We start from the raw sequence: 27877 nt of genomic DNA, 5'->3' as shown, positions 1-27877 counted from the left end.
GTCTTTCTTTAAATTACTTTAACAGTCATTATTTAAAATAGTCAGAACATGGTCAACCATTGGTAGAACAGGCAGTTAGAGGGATAAGAAGATTCTTTTTAACCAGAAAAGACTTCAGAAATGAAGACTACAACCTTTTTTGAAAGTAATTTGTTCCTAAACGAAGTCTTTGTAAATGTGTATTGAGACTAAATTAGCCTACTTTACAATTCAGCTCTCAGATGAATAAACCTTGTTATTTCTTTGTTTTTCTAGTATCATGGGAGTCAGAGATAATTCATATGCACATGTGGAGTTTGCAAGCATATGCACAACCTTTTTATCTGTACTTTCTCTCTTTTGTTTATCACCATAGATAAAAAAAACAGACACAATCCCATTATGAAGTGATAATGAAAACCACCAAAATGACTCTCTCTTAAGCTCCAAGTTTTAATGAATGTGCGTGAAAATGACAATGGTCAAAGTTGCTGACATTTGTGTGCTGCTTGTTCTGTTTTTCTGTTTCGCTCATTTTCCACACTCGGCCCCTCTGTGGAGATGTATAGGTTTATAAAAGCAGTGGAATTGAATCTCACTGTTTCTGCAGCGATGGTTTTATTGCAGAATCTCAATCACCGTTTTATCACCTTTGCCTTCAGCAGAGTAACACTAGCCGCCCTCTTTCAGCCCCAACGCAGCCACACCGCTAGCACTACTGGAACAACAAACACATTAGAACAATAAAAACAGCCTCTTTCCCAATACTACGTAAAACACAATGCTTACTTCTGCAGGACAAGGTTTTTGGTATACCTGTAAACTAAAGCAGAATATTCCTTTTTTTTCTCTTTATTTAAACACTATTTATTCTGTAGGCAGATGTTTAAAAATGTATGTACGTTTGTTTACACCACCATATTAAAACACACCAATTCCCAATGGTTTATTTAAGCATTTACAGTTGAAGTCAGAATTATTGGCACCCCTGAATTATTAGCCCTCCTGTTCATTTTTGCACCAATTTCTGTTTAACAGAAAATTTTCAACACATTTCTAAACATAATAGTTTTAATAACTAATTTCGAATAACTGATTTATTTTATCTTTGCCATGATGACAGTAAATAATATTTTCTTCATTATCATCATCATTTTAATTTGCTTTTCCGGGGCTGGGTCGTGGGGCAGCAGTCTTAGTAGAGATCTAGACTGAACCCCAGAACCTCTCCCCAGACACTTCTTCCAGCTCTTCTGGGGGATCCCGAGGTGTTCCAAGGCCAGCCGAGAGATATAGTCCCTCCAGCGTGACATGGGTCTTCCCCAAGGTCTCCTCCCAGTGGGACAGGCCTAGATCACCTCCCTAGGTAGGCGTCCTGGAGGCATCCGAAACAGATGCCCGAACCACCTCAGCTGACTTCTTTCGATGTTGAGGAGCAGAGGCTCTACTCCGAGCTCCTCCCAGGTGACAGAGCTCCTCACCCTGTCTATAAGAGTACGCCCTGCCACCCTACGAAGGAAACTCAGCCGCTTGTATCCGAGATCTTTTCTTTTCAGTCATGACCCAAAGCTCATGACCATATGTGAGAGTAGGAACGTAGATTGACCGGTAAATTGAGAGCTTTGGCTTTCGGCTCAGCTCCTTCTTCACCACAACGGACCGTTACATTGACTGCATTACTGCTGCCGCTGCACTAATCCGCCTGTCAATCTCACATTCCATTCTTCCCTCGCTCGTGAACAAAACCCCAAGATACTTGAACTCCTCCACTTGGGGTTAGGACTTTCCTCCAACCTGGAGATCGCAAACCACCTTTTTCCGGTGGAGCACCATGGCCTTGGACTTGGAGGTGCTGATTCTCATCCCAGCTGTGTCACACTCATCAGCAAACCGCCCCAGTGCATGCTGAAGGTCCATGTTCGAAGAAGCTAACAGAATAACATCGTATGATGACAGTAAATAATATTTGACAATATATTTTTCAAGACTTCTACACAGCTTAAAGTGACATTTAAAAGCTTAACTAGGTTAATTAAGTTAACTAGGCAGGTTAGAGTAATTAGGCAAAATATTGTATAATGATGGTTTGTTCTGTAGACTATCGAAAAAGGCTGAAAGGGGCTAATAATTTTGACCTTAAAATAGTTCTAGCCGAAATAAAACAAGTAAGACTTTCTCCAGAAGAAAAAAAATATCATCAGATATACTGCAAAAGTTTCCTTGATCTGTCAAACATCATTTGGAAAATATATATAAAAAACAAATCAAAGGGGGGCTAATAATTTTGACTTAAACTGTATATTAAGCTTTTAGCTCAAAAAATCTGGAAAAAAGGTCAAAATTAAAGATGTTAACTTTAATTTAACAAAGTTAGCATCAAAGTCTTTTGTGGGTCAAAGTCAAAACTGGGAGATATTAAATTATAGTCTAAGCAAGAGTGGTGGAAACTGAATTTGGAGACAAAAAATGACAGAATTTTTAGATGTTAACTTGAAAAAAACAATACTTGGGAGGTTTAAATGGATTTTATGAAGATTTAAGTAATAATTGTTATTGTTAACTGAAAAAAAATCTGATTATATTATGTAAATTAAATTCTAAATACATTCATTCATTCATTCATTCATTCATTTTCCTTAGGCTTAGCTGAGGTTACCACAGCGGAATTAACCGCCACGTTATCCAGAATATGTTTTACACAGCGAATGCCCTTCCAGCCATAACCCAGCACTGGGAAACTGCCATACACTCTTACAGTCGCACTATGGCCAATTTTGCTTATTCATTTCACCTACTTCATGCATTTGGACTGTGGGGGAAACCGGAGCACTCGGAGGAAACCCACACCAACCAAAGTTTTAACATCTAATCCTTGATTTAAGAAGACAAAAATGAGAATTACAAGATGTAAAAAGATTTAGGATAAAAAAAAAAAAACAGTCAGAATTGCGAGATGTAAATTTAGACTTTTGATAAAAATAATCTGTATTGCTATATGTAAACACATTTCCAAGAAAAAAAAACCTGTTCTGACCTTTTTTTTTAGAAAAAGTTGAGAGTTGTCAGATGTCAACGGAATTCTGATGTTGTAACAATTGTGAGATTAAACAGATTAAACAGATTTTCTGAACACAAAAGTCATAAATGTAACAGGTAAATTGATTTTTGTGTGAGTGTGAGTTGTAAAATTAAGATTGTGAAATATAATTTTTTATACTTAAAAAAAAATAGTAAAATATGCATTATTAATTTTGATAAAGTCAGAATTTCAAGATATAAATCCTGATTTCAGAAAAAAAGTCACAATATTAACATGTAAGCCCTGATTTATGGGATTTTTTTTATTCGTGTCACTATAGGAATTCACGGCAGTGCAGCAGCAATATATATTTGGACACATATTATTGAATGTATTAAAGTATTACCTTTTATTAAAACATGACATTTATATCATACAGTAGATGTCTGTTATTTAGATATAAATTTTAAATATTGATGAAATAAATAGTCTGTAATGCTACATGTAAACACATTTCTGAAAAAAAACTGTTCTGACCTTTGTTTTTGAGAAAAAAGGTAAGAGTTGTCAGATGTGAACTAAATTCTGAAGAAGTAACAACTGTGAGATGTAAATAGATTTTTCAGAAGACGTAAACTGATTTTGAAAAAAAAAAAATTTGATTTTGAGTTGACAATTGAAAATTGTGAAATATTAATTCTTATTTTTAATAAATGATCAGAATTCATAAGACATAACCGTGGACATAAATCTGGATTTCTGAAACAAAGTCACAATTTCAATATGTAAACTCTGATTGCTGAGAAGTCAGATTTGTTAGATGTAAATTAAGATAAAAAAAAATAGTATTTTATTATATAGTATTTTAGTATAGTATTTTTTTTTTCACTGAAATGGTTTGTAACAATCTTTTCCTCAAACGGTTTGAGTTGCTTTAACTTATTGGGTTTTACAATAAACTGGTTTAAGTTATCTTCATTTATTGGGTTTTAATGTGCTCAAATTGCTTCATTTACTCAAATGGATTAAGTTCACAGTACTCATTAAGATCAGTTTTTGAACTTAAATGGTTTGTTGCAATTGGTTTCCTCAAATGGTTTGAGCTACCTTAACTTATGGGTTTTACAGGGTTTTAGATCAATTATATCAGTTTATTGCTGATCTTTGTCTGTTTATTTTAAGGCTAGATTTAGTTTAGCTTCCTAATGATGGCTTTCAGAGGATGAGCAGTTCATTGCAGTCTGTTAATTCATCTGTTCATGTGTTCTGGATTGGAAATCATTGATAAGGTCATATCCATTCATTCATACTGTTGAAATGAGAAAAGCTGGCAGCTCATTCACCACTCTGTAAAGGGCCATGGATCGAAATATAACTGCAATATAACATAAACACTATAAAACTGTTTGATTTAGGTCTACTATTAATTTATTAACAATTATCTTATAATTTATACCAAGTGGTGGGATTGCATTCAATGAAGAATAATCTTTGATGTCTTTACAAAACAGCTAATTATTTCTTGTATGTCAAGAAAAACTGTGTAAGATCCATTAAAGGGACAGTTCACCCAAAAATACAATTCTGTCATCATTTACTCACCATTCACTTCTTCAAACTTATTTGAACTTCTTTTATATGTCGACCACAAAATAAGATATTTAGAAAAATGTTGCGGTCATGCATTGACTTCCACATCAGATGTTTTTTTTTTTCCCAACATAGGCTTATTCTGAAAACGTAGTCCTATATACATATCTGGAGTTATAAATTACTGTATGTAGCCAGAAGTACTTATGGCTGCATTTCACTATTAAAACAATGCTACGGGGTGGTATGACGCCATTCCTTTTCACGCTTACCCCTAAGTGGATGGCTTTTCTGCTGTTAACATTTTGTCCAGTGGCTTGCTGCATACATCGGAGGATTTGAGACGCAGAGTTGACCTTGACGACAGTGTTTGAGTCCGGTGAAGAATGGTTCTAGAAAGCAAGTAAGACAAAACCAAAAACCAAAAAATAAATAAGCCAGTAAATAACAGGGTGAGAATGTGGTCAAATCTGAAAACATGGAAAATATCAGCCTGCTATGAGGGCTTTTCTTTTTTTTGGATTGCTTTTGAAAACACTGTTGGTTGGGTTTCGGGAAGCAGGACGGTGGGTCAGTTGAGTTAGTCAGTCGACAGCAGCCTCTGATGGATTTACGCAAGAAGAGCAGGCAGGAATAACACTCATGAGGAAAATTAGAGATTTCAAAAAGCATACACAGTGGCCTCTGGCAGATTCGCGCAAACAAAAACTGCAAAAAAATGTATGTATTTGGCACTCTTCAGAAATGTATATAGGGGTATGTAATCAGAATGAGTCTGGGTTGTTTTTTTCATACTATGGAAGTCAATAAGTCCCATTAACCGGCATTCTTCAAAATATCTTCTTTTGTGTTCAACAAACGAAAGAAACTCACGAGGGAAAATTTTTGGGTGAACTATCAGCTAAATAAATAAAATTATTGAAAAACTAGAAAGAGATAATATGAAGAGTTTAGTTGCAAAAAACTCTAAATGCCATCTGAAATTTTCTCCTTAAATGAGAATTTTTTTAACCTCATATACAGGGCCGGAGAGGGACTCATTTTCAGCCCTGGAGTTTCAAGCCTTAGACCGGCCTACCTCAGTTCACGACTGACTATATTAAAATAAGGTTATTTCCAATTCAGTTTCTAATGACACTATCACGTCTTTTTCAGGGACACAGCTGCTTTAGAACTTCAAATGTTTTTCATAAATATGAGAACATTAAAGGGTAGCTAAATCTCCAACACTATTCTTTAAAACATCACATAGTCCTTTCCTGCAATATCTGAATAAATATTTTGTGCAAAATTCTTGAAAGATGTCCAGCCCTTTGTAACAGTGGTCACACAAAAATATTTAAATAAAATATGTACATCTACATAAGTAACCCAAACAGTATTATATGTCTTAACACTAAAAACAAAAATCAGGATAAGATTTGATTCCTGGTCGGGTGCGTCATAACCACAATGGTGCTGTTATGACTGTGTTTGGAATAAAGAATAAAACAATTACTGCACTGTTATCTACAAGACTCTTAACCACATTATTACTTTCTATTGATGGCTTTTTAGATTTCTGATCAGGTTATGTCAGATTTATTTATGTAGTGAATCATCTGATTTTCATTGAACGGGTGTAATATCCATTAATTCAGGGCTTCATCTGTGCCAGATCTGTGCTTCCTTCATCCGCTGTTCACTTTCACTTCCGCAACTAACCAACTTTTTTCACTTTGTCCGCAACAACCAATAGCGTTATATTGCTCATGGGGCTGTGAAAAATAAATAAAAATAGCGGAGCTGCGGTGAAATAACGAATAAAATGAATAAGGCTATAGTCAAATAAATAAATAAATTAAAGTGTGACTGCTGAGAGTGCAAGCAGCTAGGGACACCGGCCCTCGTGGCCAAAAAACAGATTGGCCCACCGGGAAATCTCCCGGTACTCCCAATTAGCCAATCCGGACCTGCTCATATATGTTTGTTAATTAAAATTAAATACTGTAAAAATAACTTATTCAGTTATATAAAATTAAAATGACTGAGTGTAAACACAGGAGTTTGAGAAAAATGCTAATTTTAGAAGAAAATAGTCTATCAAAAAGCATTTAGAGCTCTAGGTTTTTGCATCTAAACTCTTCATATACAGTTAAATCATATATTAAATCAGAAATTATGAGGACTAATTTGCATATATTTTGAAATATTTTTGTCTGTCCACAGGATCCACTTATCCTTCTCGGCTCATTATAGGAATTCATTGCAGTGCAGCAGAAATAGATACATATTTGGATACATATTATTAAACGTATTAAAGTATTACCTTTTATCGAAACATGAAATCTATACTATAGATTTTTGTTGGCTAATATTAGAAAATAACTCTTGCAGTATTTCTAAATCTTTAATTAAATGTCAATTTCGGTGGCTCGTGACTCGAACAACAACAAATACTTTATACACTGAAAATCTCAGATGATGGTTATGTGCTTTATTTAAGGGTAAAATTGTCTAATGATGGACAGAAGATGATTAATTTACATCAGATATTTAAAGCAGATTGAAGAAAATTAGTACATTCAAAACACACTCTGTGAACAAGTAAAAAAACCAACAAGATTGTTTCAGAGAATGTTTTTTTTTTTTTTTATAAATAAACAAAAAAATATATATACATAATATACATAGATTTAATTATTTACATTTTTCTTTCACAAACTCTTTTTATTGGCTGTCATATCTGCAGAATTCGCATGTCGTAAAGCCCAAAGTACATAAACAATATTCCTTTTGGTAACAGTTTAGGTCACAAATCAAGGTATAAACAAACTTTTAACTAACACTACAAGCTTAATAAACTACTAATTAGCTGTTTATTAATAGTCAGTATGATCTAGTTGGGTTTTGACTTCAGGTAGGATTAAGGATGCAGAATAAGATCACATGCTTCATATCTACAAATGAACAGTTAATATCTAAAAAATAGACAAGTAATAAGCTAGTAGTCAATAGCATGAAGAGTGATCTAAACTGAAGCCATATTTTGATCTTTACTGTGTCACATCTGGTATAGATCGCTTACCTCCCGAATTGCATCACATGTAAATAAAATTCCTCTTACTGTACTCTGTGTATCCTGTTATGATTTAATTTGACTCCTGTGCTGATTGTCAAGCACATCAACCCCCTCCATTGCTCCTGCTAGACTCGGAGCCTGAAGTGTTGAGTGCTGCTGCTGCGTCTGTCAATCTTCATCCAGCGAGGGAGAAACTGGAGTGTGTGTGTTTAAACACATAGTCATAAACTCCACACAACACACTGCTGCTGAACCGCCTAATGCTTGCTAAACTGATTATGAAAGGTCGGAAGCTCGATAAATCAGTGCTGTACATCAGGGGTTCTCAACCTTTTTCACTTCGAGGCCCACTTTTTTCTTGGAATATATTTTGAATGACCAAACTTATTGTCTAGAGAAAATGCTTATTTTAAAGCTGTATTTATTAGCAAAACATTTACACATTATATTATATATTATATACACACACACACACACACACACACACACACACACACACACACACACACACACACACACACACACACACACACACACACTTTTTTTAAAGTAAAGAATCTAATCACTTTTACAGTGAGGGAAATAAGGAACCCTAAACTCTAAGATAGAATTATATTTTTAGGACAATATAGTAATAAATTGAAGTGTTACTATGAATGAATGAATGAACGAATAAATTAATAATTAATTAATCTAAAGAGGAAATTAAAAAAAGAAAAAAAAAACTTAACAGGAGACGCAGCCTAACGTTATCAAAAATCAACTAATACACATATTATAGGATTTATATATAATACTAAATTAATAATTTATACACATAAAAAGCAACATGTTTACTCACTTTTTTAAAGTAAAGAATCTAATAATTTTTACAATGAGGTAAATAAAGAACCCTAAAATCTAACATACACTTATATTTTTATTATAATATGGTTATACATTGAATTGTAAATGAATGAATGAATGAATTAATTAATCTAAAGTAGAAAGTAAAAAAATAAATAAAAAATTAACAGGAGACAGCTATTCACCTGTGGATCCATTAAACTCTGTGTCATGCCAGACCTTTTCCATAACAGATCAAACAGCGAAGTTTCAAAGCGACTTTTTAACAAATAAAACAGAATGTCCCTTCGTCTCTAATCACATTTGACTGCCTTTTCAATTTTACATGAGCCGTGGCTACTGCTCACTTCCAGAGGCTCTGTGGAGCTGAGCGTGTTCTTAGAAGCGTAATTACTATAATGAAAAACAATGTCCTCAATGGAGACAGGCAGCAAATGTGCTGGAGACTGAGCTGGAATTGTTTTGGGTCTGTGAAAGAAAGTGGTCTGAATCCAGGGTTATTATCACACACTAAACCAATCCAAATAAAATAATAGCAATAGGAAAATCAATAAAAAATGGATTAAATAGATAGATAGACAGACAGAATAAAAAAAACTTTTACTACAATATATATATATATATATATATATATATATATATATACATACACGCACGCACGCACACACACACACACACACACACACACACACACACACACACACACACACACACACACACACACACACACACACACAAACACACACATAAGAAATGTACATCTAAAAAAACTCAAAATCATAGCTAAAATAAATTGAAAAAAACTAATAGTTAACAAAACTTCCATTTCATAGACATGACCACACTGCAATTCGCATGAGTGTGTGTGGGAGAAAATGTCCCATCTCCAGATGGCGATGTGGCATATGATGCCAGTAAGGTTAATAATACTGACTAAAATGGACATGCTGTATATGAAATCGCAAAAGCTGAAGGGAGAGAGCAGAACACTCTGTATTCTCATATGAACATGAACTTTCATGTAACTTTTGTGCACTCATTTGGCTGCATATACTGAAAAAAATGTACAGGGGATTAAAAAATAATAATAATTTCGAGCATGCCTTGCATAAAAAATACTGAAATGTTTGATGTTTCTAAAATGTTTGAATCAAGGGTAATTTATGTGTGAGCAAAATAACCTTAAGAGAAATTTTAATAATAATAATAATAATAATAATATTAATTATAATAATACTTTCTTTTACTGTTTATTGTAATGGTTTATATTTATAAGGTGTGCAAGACAAAAGGTTGGTCGTCGGCCGGAGGTGTAGGGAAATCCGGGAGCTCTCTACTCCTACCAACCGTTGCACCACAAATGATCTCCCTGAAACTAGCCAAAAGTTCCCTTTTATAGGTCTTCGCAGACAGCAGCCAATCAGATCGTGGACCATATTAAAGTGGGAGCCTATGGGATAACAAAAAACAACACAAGAAGGCTGGATAAAGAAAAAGACACATGCAATGTGCAACAAATATAAATAAATACATTTTAGTCATAGAAAAAGATACTTGACACAGTAGAACATAGAAACTACACTGCCTACTAGTGTTTTAGGGCTTGTTTTGGGCTTTTCTGTGAATGGTAATGAAGAAAAGTGATTGATATACTTAAGCTAGGTCTGTGCAAAATAGTTAAAGGCTATGCCATCTCTTCCCTATTCCATCTCCCCAATTTCCCTAATATCTTTCTCCCTTTCTGTTCCATGAGTCACATACACTTAGAAAAGAAAAAAACACTAGCGTTACTGGAAACAAACCAGGCTTCCTAATGGCAAAAACTGTCTCAATCATTCTCAAACATTGAATCTCCACCTGCTCATTAATAAACTCAGCGGGAAGAATGATGAGTTAAAATGATGAGTTAAAAATGTATACATTACAAAGCTCTAGTACTAGTTCTGATAGGTTTCATCTTTTTCCTCTTCTAAAAGAAATATATCCGACTGCAAATTAGTTTTTTGAAATAGGCTATGACTGCTTCATTCTTATTGTGTGTGTCCAAACTTTAGTTTGCATTTATATTTCTCTCGAGGTTTTATAATTCTTCACTTTCGCCAATTGGTGATGTTTTTTCCTCGCCGTTGTCGCCACTGGCTTGCATATATTGGGATCTGTAGAGCTGCACATCGATGGATTTGCTCTTCAGTGTTTGGACTTTCAGCAGTGATTATAAAACCAAACTGAACTGAGCTAAACTGAATTACACTGTTTCAATTTACTATGATCTTCTATGTGAAGCTGCTTTGACACAATCTACATTGTAAAAGCACTATTCAAATAAAGGTGAATTTAATTGAATTTAATATCATCATTTGGATCATATTGATGATCATTCTATTTGTGTAATTAATTCATGATTCTTTACATAATGCTTTCATTTAAAGAGACCTACTTTAATTACATTTGATTATTTAAAATATATGTTAAACTAATTGTATAAAAAGGTGGTAAGGTGGCTAATTGGTTAGTATAGTCGCCTCACAGCAAAAATGATCAAAAGCACACATACAGTACATGTTAAAACTGTCAATCATAATAAAGTGTGTAGACTTAATAAGTTGTTTGTAAATAAAGTAAATCAATTATAATTTTATTAGTTATTTATAATGTGTGTTTAACTGATCTGCTTCTCTTAAAAAGATGTTTACAGAATTATAGCGCTAGCATTCACAGTAATATGCTGTGTTCACATCAAACCTAGAACAATGTGTCACTTACATTAGTTTACTTATGGAACGTTTTTCCCCTCACACTGACTTTCCACTTGAGAAACATTTTTTGGACTTGAGGCAAATTCTGTTCGCATTGACTTTCTATAGACATGCAAATACTTAATTACTAAGCTGTATGTATTGTATTTGTAATAAACGTGAGTACTTAATATATGTGTGACCCCAACGTTAAGCTGCAGTCACACTGCACTTTTCTCCCCATAGACTTCTATTTATACGCCCACAAATGTGTCAGACTGGACACGCAAGGTCATGCATCAAGTTTGCAGATCGCTGTGTTGGAAAGTTCAAGCTTGGTGAACTCTGACCTGCAAAATCGCATCACTTCACTACGTGAGACCAATCAAGGATCAAAACATGACCTATCTGTACAGAAATTTAAAATATGGAGCAATCACAGGCTTTTGTTTATGTCTAATTGTCTTTTTTAATCCTGCCCCTTTTCGCAGCGCCGTACGACTTTTGCAAGCTAAAACTGTAGTGTGAACGCAGCTTTAGATTGAAACATCAGAGAAAGTTATTATCAACAAATAGATCCTCCCTCATAAAATAAGTTGTTGTGGTCAAAACAGACCCATTAAAATGCCAGGTGTAAACAGTTATGTGTCTACCTTGTTTACATGTGATTGGATTGAGGAAAACGCATCTTGAACCAAGGCCTTTGACATGAATAGTTTGTTGTCGACATATTGAGAAGATGCTGTTTTTGTGCTTTGAAGCATGTGATATACGATAAAATGATCTACAATAAAAAATACAATAAAACTGGTGCCATGACTGTAAAAAAAATTTGACAACTTAAAATTGTAAGGCAACTTCCTGCACAGCTTTTTTTTGAGTTGACTCAACCCAAGGACACTCAAAAAATAATTTTGCTGCTTGTACCAACTACTTATTTAAAAGAAGCTGAATCTACATAATTCTTGGGACATTTTAATGTATGTTCAGTACACTTAAATTTGTAAAAACTATTAAATGAAGAAATAGTGTGGAACCCAGCATTTTTTTTACAGTGTACTCCACTCGACCCGATTTAAGTTGAGTCACCTCAAAAAGCTCTGCAGCAAGTTGCCTTACAATTTTAAGTTGAGTCAACAATTTTCTTTTTTTTAAACTATATGTACAAGTGGTGAGACTGCTGAAATTCAGATATGAAATTAAACAATTTCTGACACATAACGTAAGCAGCAGACTAATCACAACATACAGGAAGGAATATATAGAATATATTTGTGGAATGAAGGAGACAATCTTTTAATCATTTTAGAAACTTAAAAATAAAGCTAATGCTTGAGCAAATAACTATCCCAGCACACAATGTCATAAGACATTAATATTAGTTTAGATTTAGGTCATGATGTCAGGAGACCAAAATTCAATGTCTAGCCAGCATCTAAGGATGATATTTTGACATTTCAACAATGATGTCAGATGATGTTGATGTTTGGTTAATTTTGGGTTGCGTTAGAAAGTGACCAAAATCCAATGTTGAGACAACATCTCAAACCAACCTCATATTGATGTCAAAGACAGACATTTAATTGTCAGGTATGGCAACTAAAATCCAACGTCTGAAAGACGTCATAGTGGTAACGATCACACAATGTCAAGCTGTAACATCATTAAACATTGATATGTAATTGATTTTAGGTTGGAACGTTGGACATTGACGTCGGCCTGACTTTAGGTTCTGACGTCAATCCAATTTTCATTTCCAAACAGAATGCAACATCCACATGATATAGGAGTACAACGTCAATCTAACGTCATGCTGACGTCCTGTACCTGCAGGGGATATTCAAACTCACTATTCGTGTAAAAAGCGGAGTAAAACACATTAAGCACACCAGAATAACAATATCCACAAAAGCTCAATGTTCTCTATACCTTTCCCAAGGTTTAGACCTCACTATCAATTAGAAAAGATGGCAAGGTGGGAAGATCAAAAGTCATCCTACAGGTGTAAGGGTACTACATCTTTTCCCAGAGACCATAAATTATTCACTTTTCAGACAGTATAAATTTATAATGGAGCTGTACATTTTCATGATATAATAAATCAGCTGGACTGGAACCAGGAGTGTGAGTCACTGTTACAGAAACTGCAGAAATAAGCAATGTGGTCTAAACTCTGCCAAAAGAACAAATGCGACATCTTTGCATGATTGCCTTAACAGTAAACAGCCAATAAATGAACAAACGTTTCTGAAGAAGCTGGAGGGGACAAAGGGTGTCAGGCAATCCATTTATTTAATCTACAGTATTTTTTTCCTGTAATCATTCATGCATAACAGTTTCATCAATTATTTATACCTTATCATACATATTTTTGCTAAAATTTATTAACTCTTTACATCTTCGCCCTTGTCCCCAATGGAGACTTCCAGTCATAACAAAAAACAAAAAGCAAAAAAAAAAAAAAACTAATCATAGTTGGGTCACCAACTTTTACCCTTCAAAATTAAACGTATTGTATTTTTTAGCAAACAATGCAAGTGATGAGTAAAATTAAACAAATTAAAATCCCATGCATTTTGATTAAGCCTTAATTTTGTTACCTTTTAAAGAAATATTAATGTTATACATTTCTGAAATTTCAAGTTATACAAAAGGCTATTACAGTTTTTCTTGTTTGCTTTGATGCAGCCGTAAACTGAAACTTCACATTTTCAAAACAGTTTACACACAGGCTTAAACAGCGGCACTCATGCAAAAGGCTCTAACTTTGCCAAAGCATTTAAAACATGCAACAAAAGCAAATTTTGCCTTCAAATAACACAAATTGCAAACAAGTGCATGAGCTTTTTCAATCAAGCATTACACAACGGACAACAAAATACAAAATACAGAACTCAGTGTGAATCAGTGCACCATTGCTTGACATTGTAGCCTTTTGCCAGTGCCGTTTGTTGTCTTTCAATGTAGGCTGTGCCAAATTTTCCTTTTTGCTAAGAATGGGATCCAGAATAAGAAATGCTTTGATTAAAACCACAACTAAAACAATGGGTTTTGGACTGCTTATAGGGCCATGAAACCTCCCTGTTTCGGCAGGTTTTTTTCACACCTATACTTTGGAAAAAGTCAGGAAAGTGGGCGTAAAAAAATTTGCATAAAAATGGGAGTGACGGTTTGGGCACACGCTGATATTCACAGAGGCAAAACAAACACACACACACACACACACACACACACACACACACACAAACACACACACACACACATACACACACACAAGGGAGAAAGACAGTGACTTTGTTTACATGGACGTCAGTAATCAAATTGTTTGACAAATTATTAAATGGTGGACTTTAACTGCAGTCTGGCTATAATAAGACATACAAACGTTAATTTCAATAGTTTATTAATCATTTACTAACTCATTCTGAATGATCCTAAAAAAACCCTCAACTACTCTTAAATACAACTGGTTTGTAAATAATGCAATACTTTATTTAGTAATGAAAAATAAATCATTTACCAAGTATGAAAATACAATTATTAAGAACATTTTAAATGTGGTTATAAGTCAAGAATAGAGCATTTGTAGCTGCAGTTATAAACTGCTTACTAACGTTTATTAATGTAGAGTTAATGCTTAACGGATAATGAATTCACTATTTGCTAATGCTTGATAAATGATTTATAGTGTGTAGCTATTATACAGTGTTACCATAGTATTTATTGTTTTACAGCATCACAAAAATTACGCGTACATTGTCAGTAGTTTTTTATGGTAAAATTCATGATAAAAAACATCTGTGGTTATCGTTAAAAATGCAGTGGAAATCGTAAAATAATTTTATTAATTTTACAATAAACTACTATATTTCAAACAACTACACAACCACTTTATTTTGATTGTCCGTTTGTTGAATTTAAGTTACATTGCAACTAATTTTCATTAGATTATAAGTAGACTGTTAGGTTGGGGTTGGGGTTAGTGTAAGTTGACATGTACTTGCAAAGTTTATTATAGTCAGTTAAATGTCTGTTGAAGAAGCAATATCAACAAATATTAATACTACTAATATTCAAATGGACCATCAAAATAAAGTGTTACCCAACTACTAATTGCCATCATGATAATACACATATAGTTAAATCAATCCAATAAACATAATTAAACATTGTATATATATAACATAAAACTATGCTGTATATCACTGATGAGAAAGAAAACTAAAAAGAACCATAGTAATGTTGACAAAGGGCAAATAAATGAAATGTCATGCAGGGAATTCTGAGAAAGTCAATTTAGGGTTATTAACATGTGAAGTTTCACAAACTAATTTCGAGAGGAGCACGTGATATGATTGAGCATGACTCGCTTCTCATCTGTAATCAGTAATAATCCAATCAGAGTCATCCAAGCTTACAATAAATAGATTGTTTTCTCCCTACTGCTTTATCTTCGTTTTGGAAGAATCCCCCCTTCACCCCATCTCCTCCTTTTTTTCCCCTTTCTAAGGGGGAGCTCTCGAGACGTACCTGATCTCGGATCCCCTGATATGCTCATTGACCAGGCGGGAACCTTGGGCTCAAGTATCTTCGAGCTCAGGGTTCTCTCCCTGGACAAGCATGCCAAACCTGCTATAAACGCAAAGCATATCTAAGTGGGAACTCTTGAAATATACTAAGGAATGGGCTGTTACAGATTTTTACAGTAGCCTTTTTACATTTTTTAAAATCAAAATCCAACCTGGATTTTAATGGTCTGGATGTGTTCGGAAATGTGCGCAGGTCTACAGCTGGATACTCTTGGTAAAAAATGAAAACGTATGCTGTGGTCACACTAGAGTTTGAGTATGCGAAATTCTGTCATAAGTCGTTGTGAAATGAGGCAGGATTAAATGATGATCAGACACTAAGAAAAGCGAGTAATTGGTCTGTATTAAAAAATTTCTGTCCAGAGAGGTCATGTTTTGTCCTCCGATATGTCTCGTGCAGGGACATGATACGATTTTGCAGGTCAGAGTTCACCAAGCTTGAATTTGGCAACGCAAAAAACTCAGAAACTCGTCATTCGAGCTTCTAGTTTCTGGTCTGTCGCATTTGTATGCGTTTAAATGGAAGTCTATGGGGTGAAAAGTGCACTGTAAGACTGCGACTTCATGCTTCCAGTTAAATTTGTCAGATAACTGAGGAAATTACCAGAATGTGCAAAATTAACATCAATCAGGAATGCAAATCTATTTATTTATTTTTAAGATATTTCAGTGTTCCTTTAAAAATATCTAATTTAAGTTTTTATTAGCTGTTCTTTTCATGAAATATGCTTAGAAGTCAGCTCTTTTAAGTGCTGTTAAGATCAAACCTCAAATAAGACCTTGGTGAACCATGAAATTCTGGAAATTGAAAGTTGTTCTCTTATTTTTTATCGAGTAATTTATTGGAAAAGTCAACACACACGAGTCAGGCATTTCATTCTAAATATGTCATTTCCAGGACTGTCATTTCCACCATTTCCAGAAGTGTGCATATCAAAAAGACATCCTATCACACAGATAGCTGAGCAATTTCACCAGTCTGGGTGCAGTCTGGATCGTGTGCCCTAGCGTGCTGTGACAATTAGCGTTCCATCATTTAGTGTTGGCACAGTTACGCACGCTTTCATTATCAGCGCAGCACACACGCTGGGACAGACTCCCAAAAAGCAGATCACTTTCATCCATTAAAACCCACACCCACAAACAAACACACACTTCACATTCAACACATTCAATAAAACACAAAAAGCTAATCTGAAACAAATACGCACCTCACCCAACAGGAAATATGTTAAATTCCTTTAAAGCCAACACTTCATCATTTTCACAAGCACAACGAGAAACAGATGCACTATTGATTAAACTATAGGGCAGAATAGTACATTTCAGAAAATGCCTTGCATAAGAATCTACAAAACTGAAAGAAGTTCTTCAGAAAAAGATAATTTCCTTCAAACAGGCTCTGAAAATGAACACCCAGTCCTTTTCAGGCTGGCAAAAGCCCACACAAAATCACTAAATGAGGAGAGAGAGGACACAGAAGCATAAAGCGAACTGCCCACCAGTCTATTACAGCCATACATCAGGCCCATCGTTGAGTGTGTGTTGTGGTGTGAGAGCCCTTCACTGCAGCTGAAACTCTCCACACAGACACAAATTGAAAATGGAATCTGATTCTATATATCTGCAGTGTCACCCAAGCGCTCTCCAGAGATTTACATCCCTTAACTTAAATGAACAAATGAAACCGTATGACTGTAAATCCATCTAACGCTGTGCGCTTCTCAGTTTTTTTAAATTCCAAGGCCCCTCATAGTTTATAACAGAGCTCCCCAAACTGAGATTTGTGAAACACTGGTGGTTGCCAACTGTATGCTTCACCAAAAACAAAAGCGTGCATTCTAAACAGAGTGTTTGTGAAGTATATTTTGCAGGATGTACTTTGGAAATATTAGACTATGCACTGTAAAAAGCAATAGTCTGACTTAAAAAAACTGAGGAAACCTCCTGATTTTAAAGCAATTATTATACTTTAAAAAAAATGATTAAACAGTTGTCTATATATTTTTAAGTAAATTAAATATGTGCCTAATTATAACGAAAGTCAACTTAACAGTTCCATGTTACAAGGTGTTTATTCAATCAGTCAAAATCAGTCAAATTGTTGCTTTTCAGGCAAAAGGTTCTCTCACTATTTTTTGTAAACTAAAGTGAAGTGAGGTAAAAGTAAAGCAAATTAACTAATTGCTTTTTCAGTGTTCATGAGGTAAATATAAGTTTGTATACATGTAAAAAGAACCTTGATAAATCACTCGTTTACATAGTGTTTCAAGAGTTTATACTTAGCGGATGATTTGTCATAAGCTTGTTTGGCATGTACCGGGAGAGAGCCATGAGCTAAAGGAATCCTCCAGCCTGATTTTACGAGAAAACGTAAGTATTTTACGTTTTTACAGTTTAGTGGCTATTTCGTACAAATTTGTACGAGTTCAGTCGTATGAAAATCTACGATTTTAAAAATTAGGGGTGAGACCCAACCCCCCCCCCCTAACCCCAACCATCATTGGGTGATGAGCAAATCATATTGAATTGTATGAATTAGATTGTATGAATTCATACGGGTTAGCCACTAAATCAAAAAGTTACGAATTGCCGTGTGATTGCGTTGGATCCTCAAGCCCAGAGCTCCCTCCCCCTCGCAGAGATCTAAAATCTAAGATCTATGTTTAATGGTCAAATTAGATGTTGTTAAAAGCTCAAAGTAAAGAACAAAGGCTGACTTTTTGCAAACATGTTAAAAAACATTTTCACAGAAAGTAAAGCTGTAATTGCTGGTGACTCACCTCAGGCATACAAAAAAGTCATAGAGGTTTTACTAAAAAATTTCCAGACCTTTTACAATCACAAAAAAAATTACAATTAAGCTTAGAAATTAAATATACACCAAGGCCTAATGTCAATTGTATTTTTGTACCCATACCCCTTCCCCTTGGCCCTTAAAACAGAGTGTGAAGGGGAAGGGCTTCAAAATGTACCCCTAAGGAATGGGACAACACTACAACAGCACACTTCATCATTTGTCATGGCGATCTCTTGCTTCATATGAAATCGATGATCGCGACTGCTGTAGTTATTCCAGTTGTGTAATTTTTTGGTATTTATCTTCAGGAAATCACTGAAGGCATATATCATGTTATCATAATGATCTAATGTGGCAATAGATCGTAACTGTATTGTGTATTCACACAGTGGCCATATTCATCTATGTAAACACACTAAAACAACATTACCTTATAGCTGACACTGTAAAAAGCTCATTCTTAGCCACTAGACTTTTTTGAGTTCAAGTGTCATCGAGTGACAGAATGTTGTGGGACTACTGTACAGGAGTTATAATTAGGTGCTTTAGATATTAAAATTCAGCTGTTTTTATTTTAGTGTTTTTTTTTTTTTTAGCATGACTGTAAAAAAAGAAAGCGGTTCTGAATGTATTAAAACATATGCTTGTTTGTTGTAAAATTTCATAATAATGATACAAATAATAATTTGTGCATCTCCTTACTTCCGGGTAAAGCTATGCTGCTGTTGTGGCTGGTGTATTCTGGGAAATGTTCTTACCCTATGGTTTAAAGTGTGGTCCTGAAAAATCTCAGTTCGAAGGGGTATACAGTATAAACCTTCCCCTTAGCCCTTTGTCTTCATGGTTAAAAGAATTGGGACACCCCTACCCCTTAAAAACGCAAAACGAGGGGTAGGGGTAGAGAGAAGGGATAAGGGGTAGAATTGGGATTGGGCCTAAGAATGTACCTCAAAGATGTGTCAGGAAACCTAAATAAACAAAATGATTCACAATAACTGTCCTGAGTCTTCTCCAGGAAGCCCCTGGTTAATTTGAAAATCACAGTAAACTCTGGCTTACTTACTTCTATTGCGTTTATATCAAAATTAATATTTAGCCGCACCATGTTCATTCATTCATTCATTTTCTTGTCGGCTTAGTCCCTTATTTAATCCGGGGTCACCACACCGGAATCAATCGCTAACTTATGCAGATTGTTTTTATGCAGTGGATGCCCTTCCAGACGTAACCCATCTCTGGGAAACATCCACAAACACTCATTCACACAATTTAGCCTACCCAATTCACCTGTACTACATGTCTTTGGACTGTGGGGGTAACCGGAGCACCCGGAGGAAACCCATGGAGAATATGCAAACTCCACACAGAAATGCCAACTGAGCCGAGGATCGAACCAGCAACCCAGCAACCTTCTTGCTGTGAGGCAACAGCACTACCTAGTTATAATATTTAATTTTTACATTTTATTATTTAATAATATTTAATATCATAATATTTAATTTTTATGAGGTGGGTCATTAGCCCAATGCTCAAACCCCAACCTGAAGGACTAGAAAATACAGCACATACATACACTATATTGTAATATTTCACCTATATCACATGTCATTGGACTTTTGGGGTGAAACCGAAGCATCCGGAGGAAACCTACATGAACACGGGAGAACATGCAAACTCCACACAGAACCAAGCCGGGGCTTGAGTTAGCAACCTTCTTGCTGTGAGGCGACCCATTGCTCCACCGTGCCGCCTACCTGGCCAGAGTCTAGAATTTTTTATTTATTTATGTATGTATTTATTTATTTATTTCACAAAGCTGAGAACATCTATTTCAGAGATAACTTTAATATAGCAGGGAACTAATTGCATGATATTGCCAAAAAAAGTTTAATTACATAAAACCAACCCTATGGAGGCAGAGAGCTATAACCTTTAACTAGCATAATGATTGACACATAAAAAGGAGGATTTCAGGGAATATGCTATATATGGGAATTTGTGGCAGGAGGAAGTAAATTAGTGCATTCAGCATAAATTGCATTCAACAATTCAACAGACAAAAGAGGTTGATGTGGATTGCAGAGCACAGGATATGCAAAAAAAAAAAAAAAAAAGTTCATTCAACACATACTGCAGGGTTTTATCATGCTCACCTATTCACCAGGGTCCATTAACAGCACGCATCAACAAAACAATACCAATCTAAACAACCACACTTTTGCATAGCTCTTCTCTACATATATAAAATGTATTCTCATTTTGACTGAAGCTTTCAGGGTCGAAACAGAACTGGCTTTTCTATTTTATCACATAGTGCCAGAGATCTGGAATATCCACACTAATGCAATTGACATTTTGAGTTATTAAATATGAAATCCAGAGCATTAATATGGTCTAGTAATAGAACAAAGTTAAATAAAACTCTCATTAAAGCAGACGTGTGTGATATATATTTTGTTTACTCCGCTGTGACTGCAGCACTCCTTGACAACTTGGTGTTCAAGGTTGGCAAAAAAATATTTATTCTCTTGCCTCTTGTGGTTTAAAAATCAGTTACAGTCTTGTTGTTGCTGTTGTTTTTCTTTGTGAAGGTGGGGATGTAGGGATTTGGGGAGAAGAGCTCCCACTGTATCGATATAAAACCAATGCAAATGCTATTAAAATAAAAAGAGAGGCATGTTCACTATTTTAACCCTTGTGCAGCCTTTGAATTTTTTATTTTCAGCTTGGCAGAAGTGACCAGCCTTGACTAAACCTCTAAAATAAAGCAGCAAAATTTAATTTTAATTCTCACATCTATTTTGCATGAAAAAATAACTTCAATATTCATCACAAACCCTGTGAATGTTTAGATTTTCCCTTGTCAGTGTGCTATATTTCATATATATTTAATCAGACGGCACCGCTTGTTTATTAAAATTTTAAGTGAAGGTTTATAAGTAAAGGTAAAAAAAAGGTTTATGCTTTTTTTGTGCTAAAGGTACCTACATAGGTGTAAAAACTTTTTAGCACAACAGAATTCATAAAAGTTAAAGCAGCAGATTTTTATTGTGTGCGAGTTTTGGAGTGTACATGTGCGTTTCTGCAGTATTTGGCTCGGTTTACACTGTCAGGTCTTCATGCCCAATTCTGATTTGTTGCCTACTGTATATCGGATTTTTTTTTTTGCCTTTCTGTTTACACGTTCTTTTAATTGTGACCCATACCTGATTAATGTGTTTACACTTGCTATACAATTTATAAAGCCGCAAATACATAAAGGCGGGTTCTAGTATCTGCGCCACACAAGCCACAATGGAAGTAATTGTCTTGCTTTTAGCTCTGCTAAATATAAGTTCGCCCAACTTTAAAATGATTTTGAGGTCAGAGGAGAAGGGAAAGGGCCATCTTCGCAGCTTGCGTCTATGGTTTATATATGGTGTCCTCCACCACTCAGAGAAGTATGTGGGTATGAGACTCAGTTCTGGTGGGAGCAAATTGTGGCAACTGACCACTTTCCTTCTCCATGTTTCGTTTGTTGTTGTTGTTTACAACGGCATCTCCACACGCTTTTCCTTCTACATCATTAAATCGTGGAGGAGTACCACATTGTCACAAGTTTAATGACACACAAAATGGAATGCCTCAATAAATTCGATCTGCTTGTTTACTTGATAGTCACATTATCACATATTTCCACATATGAAGGAGATCCTGAAACTGACCTCTGAATATCCGAATGCATGTGTTTTTTTTTTTTTCTCCTGTGATTATAGAACAGATCCAATCTGTGTCACAAATGAGCAAAAAAATCGGAATTGGGTCACATTTAACTGGCAGTGTAAACGAGACCTTTGTGGTGTAAATCTGACTTTAAAGCTAAGGGGTCAAAATTTACCCTAAAGACAAACATTGTACTCTAGCCTTTCTGATAATATAAACATTGAAAATGCTTATTTTATTCTAATGTTATGTAAAGTCATTTAAAAAAAAGGGATCAAACTTCCAGATAAAAAAAACAACAACAACATATATATGATTTATTTTTTCTGCTGTTAAAATGGTTAAAGATTATTTCTATTACTATGTAAAAGGAAAGTGACACAGCTACTGTAGAAGCTTCTGTGTCTAAATAGATCTCTGTCACTGACTCAATAGTACCTATGCAAGCTGAGACACGCAATTCTCAGACATGCAATCTCAGACACAATGTATCCGATGAAGCTAGTGCCATCACTGAGAGGAGTACTGTAGGGTTTGCGGCGGGGTTAGGTTTGCACATTAAAAACATTGCATGCAGCTTAGCTTGCATATGTCTGAGATTGTATTGTGTTCTTCATTTCAGAGTGCATTAATGCTTGCATATTCATCTACCTCTTCATTTTTACATGCAATCTGATCACTTTTATTTTATACATGCAATATAATCTACATTTTCTCTAATCATCTTTGTGTTTTGTACCTGTTAGACCCAAAAGTTCTGTATGTTAATCTGAATAGGCTAGAGCTTAACTTATCATAACTGTGCGTTCTCGCTGAAGGCGGCGTGAGCGTCAAAGTTCACTCTGGTCACCCTGGTGACAACGTTGTCTATTCAAAACTTCGGTAGCAAGAGCGTCTTGTATTTAAAGGGGCCATTGCAGCATATTACATTTCAGTATTTAAAAGATGTGCTTTTTTCTAGCGTGAAAATGTTGCACGCCTTTTATCAAATTCATTTAACTATGGAAGATTAAGTTATTGCGTGTGGTGTGGCTTTGCTCCACTAATCCAATATGTCCATATCTGTCTGAGATATTCTGAAGAAGCAATACTGTTTTGTAAAATAACATTAATGCACATCAGTAACTTGCCAGTAACTTTTAAATGTGTGTCCCTGTAAGAAAACATCATAAGAAAGTGGAAATCCAGCAACCGCAATATTCAAACTTTTGGGAAAAACTGTGGTCGGAACCAACGTTCACAAGACTGTGTTCTCTGGAATCCTCTCAAGCAGTGGACTTCTACATTCTGATTGCTTGCTGCTGAACCGTATCATAGCTCATTACCATAAAGTTATTTCAACTCTCTTTGCCGCCCACATTGCCGAAGACGTGCCGCGCCGCTGGCTCTCATTGAAAATGAATAACTTCTGGCTTTGACACTCTCACCACCTTCGGTGTAAACGCACAGGAATACACCTAAAACCTGGATTGCTGTAAATACTTTCCAATGGTGAAGGAAGTGTTAATATGCTAGAATAAAATGGGTTTTCGAAGCCATGCACATTTATATTTTATAATCATTTCTATAAACAGGTAAAAAATTTTTATTCAATTTCCATGCACATTAATATGCAAAAAACATGCTAGTGCATGCCAAAACAACAGGTGGCGATAAAACCCTATGCATAAAGCCACATTGGCCAATCAGAACCCTGCAAAAGTTGATCTGCGCAAAATCTGATGTCAAACAAAGGAGGAAACAGTGAGCACATTAACGTCAGGAGGCAAGAATGACCACAGAACAACACTGTAAGGACAGGTTTTTAAAATCTTCAATTTGGCAGGATTTTTCAAAATGTTTTGTTTTCAGTTACCTGGCGCTGTATTTGCATATAGATGAACAAGCAACCCACATAGAAAAACATGGTAGGGCCTTAAAAAGACAGTGCCTTAGTTGAGTCTACTTACCATACAGGCAAAAGTTCACTTCAACAATGAATGGTATCAGTGGATTTAAATTAAGGCACACAAAAATAAAAATAAAGGAAAAATGTCAAAATCTATAAGACAATTTGCTTCAGATTGGGTTCTTTAAAGAAGCTTAACTTCCTTCTGCCATGTGTTCACCCATTTAGAAAACATTGCATGCTGACTCATGCTGGTTTGACAAAGTTTCAACAGTAATGCTAACCATTGGATTTTTTTGCAGTAGTTCGTTGTAAAACTAGTAATTATGTCCCTCAGACAAATCTTACTTTTTATGTATAGTTTGCAGGAATCAAACACCAAGTACCATTGTGATGATCAACAAGTCAAAAATAAAATCAACACAGGCTCATTGTAAAAATGTACCCCTGTATACATTTCTAGAGAGCGCAAATTATGCAGCCAGAGCTATTAAAAGAATGCTAAGGGGTGGTATGATGTCGCTGCTGGCTTCTGTTTCTTTTTGCACTATGACCGCTTAACTCCATGTGTATGGCTATTTCGCTGTTACCAGTTTAGCTCACCATGTACCTCGGTGGACTTGAGACGCAGAAAGGAGTTGACCACATTGATGCAGTTTGAGTCGGGTGATGAAGGTTTCCAGAAAGCTGGTAAAAAGGAACAAAAAAAGAAATAAGTAAATAATAAGGGTGAGAACATTGTAATATATGAAAACAAGTTAAAAAACAGACGGCTGCGAGGGCTCTTCTATTTCAGGACTGCTTTAAAAACAGTAAGTTGGGTTTAGGGCAGGGGGTGATTGGGCCAATTAGTGTTTTTGAAAACACTATTGGTTGGGTTTAGGGAAGGGGGTGGTTGGGGGATCGGTTGGTCAGTCAGTCAGTCGACAGTGGCCTCTGGTGGATTTAAACAAGAACACCAGGCCTGAATGGCACTTATGAGTAAAATTTGAGATCTGAAAATGTGTAAACAGCAGCCTGTGGTGAATTCACAAAAACTGCAGAGAACGAAGCTCCTGTATTTTGCAATCTCCAGAATTGTATGGGGTACTTATCAGTAATGAGCCTGGGTTAAATGTAATGGTTCAGCTCACATGTGAGTTTGTGCCTGCACATATGAGATGACAAGACAGGAAGTTTATGCTCCATACGGGTTGTTGAGGCTGTGATTTAAAGTTAATAATGTGGTAAATTGTGCAGATTTTCTTGCACAGACCAACAGCAGTCATGTTTTTTATTGATTCAAATGTGACAGTGACAATTACCTTGCATTTAATGAATCACAGAGAACATGTTTTTTTAAAAAGTGTATGCTCATACTGTAGTTATCTTCCTTGTTGCGAATGTGCCCAAGTCATCAAGCGACCTCCAAGGGAGTTTACTAAGGCTTTCTAGTGGGCCCTAGTTCGTTTTTTAAATAAACCCTACAGGGCGGTATGAGACTGCAGATGGCCTGTTTCTTTTTGCACTATGATCGCTTAACTCCATGTGGATGGATTTTTCGCTATTACCAGTTTGCCCAGTAGCTAGCCATGTACATAGGCGGACTTGAGATGCAGAGTTGATGGGGTTCAAGTCCTGTGATGAACGCTTCCAGAAAGCAGGTAAAAAAAAAATCAAATAAAAAAAAGGGCAACAAATAAAATAAACAAGTAAATAACAGGGTGAGAACATGGTAAGATCAGAAAACGTGTTAAAAATCAGGAGGCTTTCTTTGGATTGCTTTGGAAAAAAGTCAGTTGGCCATTGTTTTTAGTGATTCAAAAGTGCCAGTGACCATTGTCTTACATTTCATGAATCACAAAGGACATGTTTTTTTTTTTTTTTAATTGCATTTATTGGCTTACTGAATAAAAAGTCAACTCTTATATGACATATATGTCTTCAATACCGTAAGGCTGAGAAAAAAGAAAAAGAAAAGAAAACACTTTCTCTTTAAGAAAAATGAAACATGTAGAGATGAATTGTGCACATTAAACAGACAGAATGAATTATCATTTTATTTTAATTCTTATTCTAATTCTTATAATTTTAATTATATTCTTTTGTATATAAAATAAATGCTACAGGGCGGTTTGACACTATGACACTGTATGACTCTATTTCCCCTTCGGGTGGGGAACTTCAATGCTATCAGTGGATTTTAATCCACGAATGGGGATTTTGTTTCAGAAAGCCAATTGAATGAGTTGGCAGCGTAAACTTGCGCACATATAGCTGATTGTCAATTAGCTCTGCATATAAGTACAGGGAAAGCAAGGAAATGCCATCCTTTTCACTTCAGAGACTATTACAGCCTTCTAAGAGAGTCGATGAGGGTTCTTCCTGCCGTGATCCAGCGATTTCGAGCAAACGAGAGCGTTCTCCCGGTCCAGAGTGTGTACTCGCAGCGGCAGACGGTTGAGCTGGGTTTCTCCCTTGCCTGGCGTTCTTTGGGTCCGGTCCTCCAGAGCGGTGCGTATAAAGTTGCAACTTCACAAAAAAAGTCCAGACGTCCACTGCTGCATTGGAGGGTGGGCTTTCATTGTCCTACGGGAATCCAGGCCCGCTCGCCCGCCTCGGGCAGGTGAGCACTGTCAAAACGGATCTTGAAACGGACATTTTAGCCGTGCTTTCCTGGGCTGCTTCGCTGAGGGTTGGAGATGGTTTATCCCCCAGCTCCTCGGCTGGACCGACTAGATGGGTGCTGCGTAGAGGACCAGAGTGCTAAGCCTTCGAAGCCTCTCGTCCCCTTCTTCCCGGAGGTGCACAGTAGGCTCACGCAGTCTTGGAGAGCACTTTTTTCTGCCCATGCTGCTTGTCCCTCCGCCCTCACCACTCTTGACAGTGGAGCAGCCAGAGGGTATGAGGCGATTTCTCAGGTCGAGCGCGCGATTACGGTCAATCTTTGTCCGCGTGGCGCCTCTTCTTGGCAGGGTTTGCCTCGTCTTCCGCCCAAAGCCAGTAAGTTATCTGCCTCCCTCGGGGCTAGAGTTTACCAGGCTGCGGGCCAGGCTGCTTCCGCCTTGCACGCGATGGCCACCTACCAGCGCTTCCAAGTGCAGGCGCTGGCCGAGCTGCACGAGGGTGGGTCCAACCCAGGCTTGTGAGCTTCGCACCGCATCTGACTATGCTCTTCGAACCACTAGGTCTGTTGCGTGTGCGTTGGGGAGGACGATGTGCACATTAGTGGTCCAGGAGCGCCACCTCGGGCTAAACTTGGCTGATATGCCTGAAGTCGACAGTCCGCTTCATTTGGAGAAGAGGGAACTTGCTCTTTCCCCGCTGGAGGGTGGGGCCCCATTTCCAACGGCACTTTTTACTGCCATGAAAACATCAATGAAAGAGCACTTTTCCACTTCCCCGAATGTGACAGCCCGAAATCTGCCAGTCTGGGACGCTATGCTTCTAGCTCGCAGGTCCGGTGCATTTTGCCAGTGGCTCAGGAGCGCTGGGAGGACAGTCTCCTTTCTCCCACCCCTCGACCCTTCCCTCCGGAGTTTAGGTGCAGAGTAAGAACAAATCTCTCACCTCCAGCTCTTCTGCGGGACCCTCGCACTTCCCGGATCAGCACACTCACTCTGCGCTGCCCCACTGCTGGTACGTCAGCGATTGTAGCGATGATTCCATTAGCGAGAGCTCTACCTACC

The 27877-nt window shown here is 36.4% G+C and overlaps 1 long non-coding RNA gene across 1 annotated transcript; it reads right to left on the bottom strand.

Annotated features, from left to right (window-relative positions):
• Positions 1-420: 420 nt before the first annotated feature.
• LOC147842817 (uncharacterized) lies at positions 421-26208 on the bottom strand. The gene is made up of 3 exons (XR_015498367.1): positions 24820-26208; positions 4861-4980; positions 421-697 (listed from the first exon to the last, which is right to left on the bottom strand). It is a non-coding gene; the product is annotated as an uncharacterized LOC147842817 (long non-coding RNA).
• Positions 26209-27877: the final 1669 nt, after the last annotated feature.

This window comes from Danio rerio, chromosome 8, assembly GCF_052040795.2.
Source record: "Danio rerio strain M-AB ecotype USA chromosome 8, GRCz13ab, whole genome shotgun sequence".
Taxonomy (NCBI): domain Eukaryota; kingdom Metazoa; phylum Chordata; class Actinopteri; order Cypriniformes; family Danionidae; genus Danio; species Danio rerio.
Note: the sequence above shows the minus strand (reverse complement) of the source record. Positions and strands in the feature narration are given on the sequence as shown.